Genomic DNA, 11534 nt, shown 5'->3' with positions numbered 1-11534 from the left:
AAAGCCTCTCAGTTTCTTCTGCTGGGACTCCCAGAGCTGGAGTATTTTCTGCTCTTCCTAAGGTCTGGTAATTCAGCTCTTTGTGAGACTGTGAGCTTTACCATACCCTTCCAGTAGCAACCTTCTTTTTTAAGTTCATTGCAGGGAGTAGGGAGTGATGGCTAATGGACATAGAGTTTCTTTTTGGGGTGACAAAATATTCTAAAATTAAGTGGTGGTGATGGTTGCACAATTTTGAATATACTAAAAACTAGTGAATTCTAAAGTTTAAACAGGTGAATTCTATGCTATGTAAATTGTATCTCAATGAAATTACTAATACTCTAAAGCCTCCCAAGTGCCTTAGATGTTCAGTGAATGTTGAAAGCCAGTTATTTATCATATATCCTTAAGTCCTGCTACCTGTCACTCAGTCTCTAAGTTCAGTTTCCTCTTTGGTTTGACTTGGACCAATCTGCAACAACTCTTGATGTTTCTTGTAAATTCTATGACTGACTCCCAGAGTGTCCCCTGTCTATCTGATACACATTTAGCTTCAAACAGCATATTTAGAACAGAACCTGTCTTCTTCTCCCCAACCTGCTTTACCTTTTCTATTTCTCACTCAGTTACTGGCACAAACTTCTACATATATGTTTAAGAAGACCACTCCTTTGACTTTCCCTGCTCCTTCTAACTTACATCCAATTTTTTTTTTTTTTTTTCTGAGACGGAGTCTTGCTCTGTAGCCCGGGCTGGAGTGCAGTGGCCGGATCTCAGCTCACTGCAAGCTCCGCCTCCCGGGTTTGCGCCATTCTCCTGCCTCAGCCTCCTGAGTAGCTGGGACTACAGGCGCCCGCCACCTTGCCCGGCTAGTTTTTTGTATTTTTAGTAGAGACGGGGTTTCACCGTGTTAGCCAGGATGGTCTCGATCTCCTGACCTCGTGATCCGCCCGTCTCGGCCTCCCAAAGTGCTGGGATTACAGGTTTGAGCCACCGCGCCCGGCCCTTACATCCAATTAATCAAAACGTTGTATCAGTTTTATTTCTGAAACAGTCTCTCCCATCTTCTTTATCTCTTCATTCCACTGCCAGATCTCAGAGTCCACCCTTTACTATTTTATGTTGGATTAAGGCAAACCTCCTGTAAAGAGCTTCCCTGTCTCCTGCAGTCTCATCCTCCAGTCTCCCTCCATGCCCACACTGAAGTCCTCTTCCTAAAACAGGAATAGGATTAACTCACTCTCCTCCCCCAAAACTGTTAGCGGCTCTGCACTGAGTACTGGATCAAGTCTAATGTAATGAGAAGGCCCTATTCAATCTAGGCCAAACTTCCCTTCTTAGCCTAGTGTCCTCCTATGCCCCCTGCACAGACCTTAGCTCCAATCACGCTAATCACTGCCATTACCCAGACACACTGTGCTAGTCCACATTCACGTGCCCCCAGTTCACACCTCCCCTTTTCCTGGAATGCCATGTCCATGTGGCCTGGAGAATGACCTAAAGTTAGTGCCAGCAAAGAGCTTATCAGTAGTGGGGCAGGTCACAGGGGAGAGCAGGTTCTGGAGCTAGGGTGAGGTGTCAATGAGAAGAAGGGTGATTTATTAAGAAGTAAGCTCATTTCAAGCCATACCCCTGAAACCTGATGCCCAAAGAGGAGGCAGAGACCCAATCAACTGCTGATATAGCTTGTGGCGGTGAGCAGGCTGGAGACTTGAGAGAACAATAGACTGAGGCAAGTGTAACCAATAAATTAATTCCTTACCAACCTAGGATCGCTGGAGCATGGAGTGCCCCAGGCCTGGTGGCACCAAGACTTTAAAAAGAAAAACCATTAAACAGTGAAATTCTGTCTCTACAAAATATTTAAAAATTAGCCTGGCGTGGTGGCACACAACTGTAGTACCAGCTACTCAGGAGGCTGAGGTGGGAGGATCGCTTGAGCCCAGGAGTTTGAGGCTTCTAGGAGTTTGAGGCTTGCTATGTTGCTCAGGCTGACCTCCAGCTCCTGAGCTCAAGAGATTCTCCCGCCTCAGCCTCCTGTGTTGTTGGGACTACAGGCACACACCACCATGCCCTGCTGGTTAGCTGTTTCTAAAAATTATTTTTAGAGCATCATTAAATTGCTCATACTGAAAAAAATGGCTTGGATACTTTAAGAAGAATAAGACAGATTTGAGCATTCAGCAATAATAGCTGAACTTTCTAAGAGACTATAGCAACCTAGTTACTAGGGAAATTGTTTTTTTTCTTTCCTGAAAAAAAATCCTGTGTTAATATATCATTTTAGATGTGTAATGTTAAGGGGTCCTTATTGTTCAAGGAATATAAAGTAAGAGGGGACGTCTCTCATTGTATAATATAAAACAAAAAAGAAAAAGTATTGATCTCAGAGAGAAAGTGAAGGTTACGATGTCAATTAACACTTCATGGTAGACAAGTGAGTGCTATGTGGGTCTCAGCCATTCAATACCTGGAAAATGTGGATATCAAATGTGGAACATAACTTCAACAGTTTTCTGAAAGCAACAAGGAGAAAACTAGTTAAGTAAAGATGTATAACACGGGGTCTTTAGATCAACTTTTACTGGACTTGTAACTTGGTATTTCTTCTTTATTTCTGTTGTTACGGCATGGTATTAAACAATTTGCTTAGATATAAAATCAGAGGACTGGGCCTTATATCCCTATGCTACTGCTTAGTACTTGGGTAACCTTGGCCATATCATTTTACAGATGACCTTTCTGTCATCACATATTTTAATAATGTGAACATATTTAATAGCAAATTATAAAGCAGGATACAAATATTGGTTGTGAGTATGCAAAATTTAGTGATTAGCAAATGGTTAAATGCTTTATACAGTCACTTATTACTTAACAACTGGAATACATTATAAGAACTGCACTGCATCCTTAGGTGATTTTTGTCATTATATGAACATCATAGAGTATACCTACACAAAGCTAGATGGTATAGGCTAGTATAAATGGAGGCTATATGGTCTACCCTATTACTCCTAGGCTACAAACTTGTATAGCATGTGGCCGGGCGCAGTGGCTCACGCCTGTAATCCCAGCACTTTGGGAGGCCGAGGCAGGTGGATCACGAGGTCAGGAAATCAAGACCATCCTGGCTAACACGGTGAAACCCTGTCTCTACTAAAACTACAAAAACTTAGCTGGGCGTGGTGGCAGGGGCCTGTAGTCCCAGCTAATCAGGAGGCTGAGGCAGGAGAATGGCATGAACTGGGAGGCGGAGGTTGCAGTGAGCTGAGATTGCACCACTGCACTCCAGTCTGGGCGACAGAGCAAGACTTTGTCTCAAACAAAACAAAACAAAACAAAAAAACTTGTATAGCATGTTACTTTACTGAATACTGTAGGCAATTAGAATACAATCGTAAGTGTTTGTGCATCTCAATGTATCTGAATATAGAAAAGGTAAAGATATAGTATTACAATCTTATGGGACCACTGTCATATATGTGATCCATCGTTGACTGAAATATGCGGTGCATGACTATATTTTAGGGATATGTTTTTATAGTGAAAGCAAAATTAACTTCATCAGAAATTTATTTAAAATAAATAATATTTGTAAATTATGGGCACCAGCATTAGACACCACCTGATGGCAGTTAAGAATAATGCAAGTCCATTGCCTTGCAACAACACAAGTGCCACAGAAAAGTAAGGTACATAGAATGTCAGATTCTGAGAACCTCAAACAGAGGCTTAGACTAAAATGAGCTCAAATGGGAATTGGCATACCTAGTATTGAAGCTGGAAAATGCATCTAGGATTTGGTGTTCTATGGCTCAATTATAGCTAAATTAGAGGAAGAAAATCATGCCTTTTATTTATCCTTGGCTCCCCACTGACCAGCACAGCGCTCAAGAAATTTATTAAATAAAGAAAGAATCAGAAAAAAAAAAATTAAAGGAAGAAAAAGTGGAAGGAAGAAAGTTAGGAAGGGAGGGAACGTATCTTAAAAGAAACTGTAAACCAGTCTGTTCTGTTTTTATTTTTTTCCCTCCTAGTTGCCAATTGAAGTTTACTCTTAAAAATAACTCTATGTCAACTGAAGTAAGTTAAAACATGCTAACCTCGCATAGATGAAAAGAAACATTATGTCTCTATAGGTTCTTTGTGATGAAACAAATCTGTCTTGACCTAGAACACTAGCAAGGCATGGGGTAAGGCAAATAAGACCTAAACGTTTTGATGATTTGTAGAAGATAGTGAAGTTCACAGTTCAGCAGTTCCTTCTTGCCTAGGATGATCTTCACAACACCAGCCCCCAATGGAAGAGTAACTAACTGCTCCAGTTCAGTTGGCTACCTTGTGAAGCTGGCATCCATTCCTAGCAAAAATGGCCGGAAATGGGGAAATTAGCTTTTCACTTTGACCTTCCTCCATTTTCTCTTCTCCAGAAGGTCTCCACCAAGCTCCCAGCATCACAGCATGCTCAAAACCTGACATATCCATGATAACTTTTCACAGCAATGTGATGAAATTTGAGAAACAGACCAGAAATGTAATGTGATCACCCACATCCTACTAGCCTCACAGCCAATCAAGAGCTTGGCTTCAATTACAGAAAGAACTCCAGAAATCTTCCAACACTTAGTCAATCCCAGCCTTCACATGAAAATGTATTTAATTTACATAATACTGTGAAGAAGGTATTGTTATGATCCTCACTTTGAAGCCTATGGAAGTAGGGATTTGTCTTTGATGAAGAGTAGGAAGATATATGTACTTTCAAAAGTGATTTAATATGGAAACTAGAAAAAAATTATAAAACATGTAATGGAATCCTAAATAGGATTCTGCTAAGGTTTGGCTCTGTGTCCCCACAAAAGTCTCACCTTGAATTGTAATAATCCCCGCGTGTCAAGGGCAGGACCAGGTGGAGATAACTGAATTATAGGGGTGGTTTTCCCCATACTATTCTCATGATAGTGAGTTCTCATGAGATCTGATGGTTTTATAAGGGACTTTCTCCCTTTTGCTCAGCACTTCTCCTTGCTGCTGCCGTATGAAGGATGTGTTTTCTTCCCCTTCCTCGGTGACTGTCAGTTTCCTGAGGCCTCCTCAGCCATGCTGAACTGCAAGTCAATTAAATCTCTTTCCTTTGTAAATTACCCAGTCTTGGGTATGTCTTTACTAGCAGCATGAGAACAGACTAATACAGATACCCAAAGTCATTGATATTAGGACAAAGGAGCAGAAATTCATAAAGGAAAGACAGAGACACATAGAGATGGCTGACTTTTTTCTTAATGCCAGGTTTTAGAAATGAAAATATTTAAGGCTTTGATATACATTATCAAATTATATTTCAAAGTGTGATAATAATCTACAGTCCTTCCCAAAAGTCTTGAAAATGTTTATTTCATTTCATTAGGTATGATACATTTAAAAGTCCTTAAACCTTGATATACAAGAATATATTCAAATAATTTTGCACTTTCTTCAACATTTTCTTATATGTGTGATAAATATATTTCCTATTCTGTGTATTATTATGGTTTTTATACTTATCATGTTTTAATATTTTAAATTATTTTATAACAAACATATTAACCTTTAAAAAGAAGACAAATGTAGACTGTTTTTAATTACATTCTGCATTAGAAACCATGAATATTATAGCATTCAAATTCATGAAGTCGAGAAGAGTCTTGAAAAATTCTGTAGGTGTTCAAATGGAAAGATAAAGAGATTGGAGAAAAATTGATCTCAAACAAGAGGGAGAATAAAAATCACTCATAAGAAGTATAGGTGTCCCATGGCTAAATTTGGCAATGGTGGTAAAGTGGGAGGTGTAGATGAGAAGATTTGAAATAGAATAAATAATCAAGAATATATCCTTAAAACACTGAGTTGAAACATAAGACTGGAATACCTTTATAGAGGTGATTCTATTATGCAACCAGAGTTGAGAGCCACAGGTCTCATTGATTTATGCAGTCCTTTCCATCTAGAACCCTCTCTGACTTTAAATTCAATGTATCAATACATTGATATTTTATCACATCCACTTCCTTTCTGTCCATAGTCACTTTGGATGGACAGTTTACACAATAATTTGTAGAAATAATAATAAATAATAAAATAATGTGGAGAAGAGTTTCCACAATAATTCAATGATTTTGATATTACACATGGTCTTAATGGCTTGATAGAAACAAATGTGTGACTTGATAAAAGATCAGCAGATCTCATGAATTCTTAAACACAGCTCTTTAAGGAATTTTTCCTATTATAAGGAATCATCATATGAGAAAAAAAATTTAAGCTTTTAATATCATTGGACTTGCTATTATTTTTAGTTTATTAATTTTTTTAAAAAATTAGAAATGAATTAAAATTAATGGCAGAAATACCTTCAAATACTTTCACACTGACTAATCTGAATGAGGTTAGGGACAGAAAACAGCAACTCAAAATGACACAGAGGAAGAAACTTCAAACTTCCTGGGGATTTTCTGGTAAACTCTGACTAAAAACTAACTCCTCTGATTGTGCAGCAATGTTCCCTGCTAACATAGCCTTCCTTTTGGACTACCAGCTTTTTTTTTTTTTTTTTTTTTTTTGAGACAGAGTCTTGCCCTTTTGCCCAGGCTGGAGTGCAATAGCGTGATCTCAGCTCACTGCAACCTCTGCCTCCCAGGCTCAAATGATTCTCCTGCCTCAGCCTTCTGAGTAGCTGGGATTACAGGCACCCGTGGACTACCAGCTTTTTAAGTGGACTTTTTAGCCAAAGGTCAAGGGAAACTACTCTCTTCCTACTGGAGTTCAAAGTGATTAAAATGGTTTGCTTTGACTTTTGTCGAAGTCTCTTTATTTTCTTTTTAAGATTATGTTAAATTATAATCCACATTGGCTTTCTTTTTACAGGTAAACTTTTTCTCTTCTAGATTTCTAGACGACCTTCCCCCACTTCATTTCTTTCTGTCTTCCCCTCTCCCACCTCCCCAAGTTAGAAGAGGCTGATAAAAAGAGGTTCATCAAAGTTAAATGTTGTCAACATAAATTGGTCCCTCTTCTCTTCCTTGATGTGACTGGTCTCTCAACCTGTTGATGACATCCAGTTACAACTTTCCTCTTCTCATTTGGAACACTGGAAGGAGAGTAGCCTCTATTTTTAATAACAAAGTAGTGAGTATGTAACGCTTCTGTTGACTGTGCAAAAGACCAAAACTGGAGAACATTTTAAGCTTTGATTTTCTTTCTCTTTGTTATAACTTAGATACATTATCTCTTGGGAATGGAATGTTCCAGGCCTTTCTGTTTCATCCTCTCTTAGTAACAGTGTATCATTCTGGGTTTACAGGTGAAGAAAATATCATCAAATGACAAATGGCCATAAAGATCTCTCATCCAGATTATCTAATGGTTTTACTTACGCACAGAGACTGTAGGCTCTGACCTTTTAGAGTTTTGTAATACTTTTAATGACACTTTTTTTCCTTTATAGAGCACCTACAATCAGGCAGGTGGAGTATTTTCTGATTTGGATGAGTTCATAAGACATGTATATATTATGGGAATTATATGATTGTTCCACCTGCATCACATCCAGATCACCTCTGGACTGAGCTGTAGGGATGCAGGGAAACCCTGCTAAGTGTCAAGCTGCACCCTCCCCTGCTGGTGCCCATGCCTAGACCCTCATTCCGTTGTTCACAGAATTCTATGGCTTGGGATTTTGTCTCTACTTGTCCAGAACTCCAAATTCCTTCACTCTTCCCACATTCTAGGTCCTCCTCTATCAATTTAAGTACCAGATCCCTGTCAGCTGCCTTCCCCAGACTTTAAGTCAGAAGCTCAGTTTGATGGCAGGGTGTGTGTTTCCAGGGGTAGAAGGGTCATGGGGGAAGCCACCACTCTCTCTGAACATATTCCCCCCAAATGGCACTTACTCCAACAGTTTCTCAAAGTATATGTTAACATAATGATTGTTTTCCACAACAGTTGGACTTGTTTATAGTCCCACCAACAGTGTAAAAGTGTTCCTATTTCTCCACATCCTCTCCAGCACCTGTTGTTTCCTGACGTTTTAATGATTGCCATTCTAACTGGTATGAGATGGTATCTCATTGTGGTTTTAATTTGCATTTCTCTGATGGCGAGTGATGATGGGCATTTTTTCATGTGTCTGTTGGCTGTATAAATGTCTTCTTTTGAGAAGTGTCTATTCATATCCTTTGCCCACTTTTTGATGGGTTTTTTTTTTCTTGTAAATTTGTTTGAGTTCTTTATAGATTCTGGATATTAGCCCTTTGTCAGATGAGTAGATTGCAAAAAATTTCTCCCATTCTGTAGGTTGCCTGTTCACTCTGATGGTAGTTTCTTTTGCTGTGCAGAAGCTCTTTAGTTTAATTAGATCCCATTTGTCAATTTTGGCTTTTGTTGCCATTGCTTTTGGTGTTTTAGACATGAAGTCCTTGCCCATGCCTATGTCCTGAATGGTATTACCTAGGTTTTCTTCTAGGGTTTTTATGGTTTTAGGTCTAACATTTAAGTCTCTAATCCATTTTAAATTAATCAAGGATCTAGAACTAGAAATACCATTTGATCCAGCCATCCCATTACTGGGGATATACCCAAAGGATTATAAGTCATGCTGCTATAAAGACACATACACACGTATGTTTATTGCAGAACTATTCACAATAGCAAAGACTTGGAATCAACCCAAATGTCCATCAGTGACAGACTGGATTAAGAAAATGTGGCACATATACACCATGGAATATATGCAGCCATAAAAAAGGATGAGTTCGTGTCCTTTGTAGGGACATGAATGAAGCTGGAAACCATCATTCTTAGCAAACTATCGCAAGAACAGAAAACCAAACACCACATGTTCTCACTCATAGGTGGGAATTGAACAATGAGATCACTTGGACACAGGAAGGGGAACATCACACACCAGGGCCTATTGTGGGGAGGGGGGAGGGGGGAGGGATAGCATTAGGAGATATACCTAATGTAAATGACGAGTTAATGGGTGCAGCACACCAACATGGCACATGTATACATATGTAACAAACCTGCATGTTGTGCACATGTACCCTAGAACTTAAAGTACAATAATTTAAAAAAAAATTCAAAAACATAATGATTGTTAAGACTTAGTAGAAAAGCCCTTAAAAAAGTGAAATACGAGAATGAAACTTGGCAATGAGATCATGAATTGCATAGAGAAGGGAGTAGAAAAGTTCAGCCAACCCATCCCTTCTGCACATCCAAAAGTGGGGTTCAGTCTGAGGGACCTTGTGTGCTTGGCTTCACACAAGAAAGAAGTCAAAAGCGATCTGACAGAAAAAAGTAAGAGGAAGATGAATGAAATAAAGGAACAAAGGGAAGACTGCTCCATAAGCAACATAGGGCTACCCCATAGGCAGAATAGCACTGTGGGCTGCTCACTGGTTATATTTGTGGTTATTTCTTGATTATATGCTGAATAAGGGATGGATTATGCATAAGTTTTTTGTAAAAAGGGGCAGAGAACTCCCAGAACTGGGGTTTTCTCCCCGGTTTAGACCATGCAGGGTAACTTCTGAGAGTGGCCATGGCAATTGTACACTGTCATGGCCCTGACATGTTTTTTAGCATGCTAGTGAATTATAATTTGTGGATAATGAATAGTGAAGGTCACTTTCATTCCACCTTGGTTCTAGATGGTTTATTTATTTATTTATTTACTTTGAGACAGAGTCTTGCTCTGTCGCCCAGGCTGGAGTGGAGTGGTGAGATCTTGACTCACTGCAACCTCCACCTCCCAGGTTCAAGCGATTCTCCTGCCTCAACCTCCCGAATAGCTGGGACTGCAGGTGTGCACCACCACGCCCGGCTAATTTCTGTATTTTTAATAGAGATGAGGTTTCACCGTGTTGGTCAGGCTGGTCTTGAACTCCTGACCTCATGATCTGCCTGCCTCAGCCTCCCAAAGTGCTAGGATTACAGGCATGAGCCACTGCCCCCAGCCTGGTTTCTTTATTGTTATCCTCTTAGCAGCAGGATCTTGTGACCTGTTGTTTACTGTCTCCTGTGTTATCGGTGGGGTCATGTGGCCCGTTGTCTTGGAGACTATGACTGCCAATTCCTATCTCAGTTCTGTGGGCTGCCAGGCTCACTCCAGGGTGGATAGACCAGGTACAAGGGTCTGCTCTGAGCATCTGCCCAAACTTATGGCATCTTTCTACCCTTCCCTGCTTTATGTCATCCTCTCTGAACTTGCCTCCTCCATCCTGTTGACTTGTAGTATGTGCCATTCCACTACAGATCCAGTCAAAGTCCCACTCTTGTTCCCCTCAACCTCTTGCCCCACAACTCATAAGACACAGTCATTCCTTTAAACTGGGCTACAGTCTGCTTGGAAACCCCCATGAGCAGAACTTAAAACAAGGAGGGCAGGGGAGATGGCAAACGAAGACTGTTTCACCCTGACTTCTTATTCACAAAGGGACTCATTATAGATTTTTAGCCTGATCTTTTATTGCGGCATTACATACAACCACAAAGATAATGACAGGATTAAAAGACAAACATATTCATCATAGGAATTTACATTTTTGTCTTTCATATGTATACTCTGATTTCATATCTTTCATGATTTGTAGCTGTGATGACTAGCATACTTTTATTATAATTTGTATCAAAGGCCTATTGTTAATTGTAAACAATATATAATCATTGTAGGTCTCTTTTGGTATTTCGTCATTTTTAATATGCTAGAGCCTCAGAAAAAAAAAAAAAAAGAAGAAGAAGAAGCGGCCCAAATTTCTCTTGTCTTCTGAGAGGCTCTATAATAATATGACAGTATATGATGGGTTCTATTGCTACTCAGAATTTGAAGTTAGCATGGACTGGCATAAGATAAATTTCAGGAGGGGTGAACTTTAGTCTTTCCCTCTTCTACTGTTATTATGCCTTACCAGAGATTTTCACCTTTTCGGCCTCTTACACAAAAAGAATGTAGTATTTTCTTACCACTGACATCTTACCTAAGCCTCAAGGGAACTGGCACCTCTGCTTGTTATTTACTCTCGGCTCATTAATGTATCATGCCCATGTTCTGTTAGCTGGAAGAGTCTGAGGAGTTGCAGGAAGGAGTCTCGGGGTAAATTTTCTCTATCCTCTCTCCTACCCACCCTTGCACCCCCACCACAACCAGAATCAAGTCTTTCTAAAAGAACTCAAAGAATTCCCCACAATGAACTTGGCTTTCGGACCCTCTCTTCTGTTTTTCTTTCCATACCTAACCAGTCCTGTTCAGAAAAATGATCTGATTATTCTAATCAGAGACATTTTTGAAAAGAAAATTCTAAAGACACTTTGGGCATTTGATCTGCATATTTACATTGTATGAAAGCAATTTATAAGTCCCTTTTTAAAAGTGCTTAACTGTGAGAGATTCAAAGGGAAAAAGTTACAAAGAGCAATACAGCAGATGTCTTATTTGGCTATTTTGAATTACACATTTTAAATATTTTGTCTTGGGACCTGGCGTGGTACCTCATGCCTATAATCCCAGC

Source organism: Macaca mulatta, chromosome 12 (genome assembly GCF_049350105.2).
Source record: "Macaca mulatta isolate MMU2019108-1 chromosome 12, T2T-MMU8v2.0, whole genome shotgun sequence".
NCBI classification, from domain to species: domain Eukaryota; kingdom Metazoa; phylum Chordata; class Mammalia; order Primates; family Cercopithecidae; genus Macaca; species Macaca mulatta.
This window is presented reverse-complemented; position numbering follows the sequence as displayed.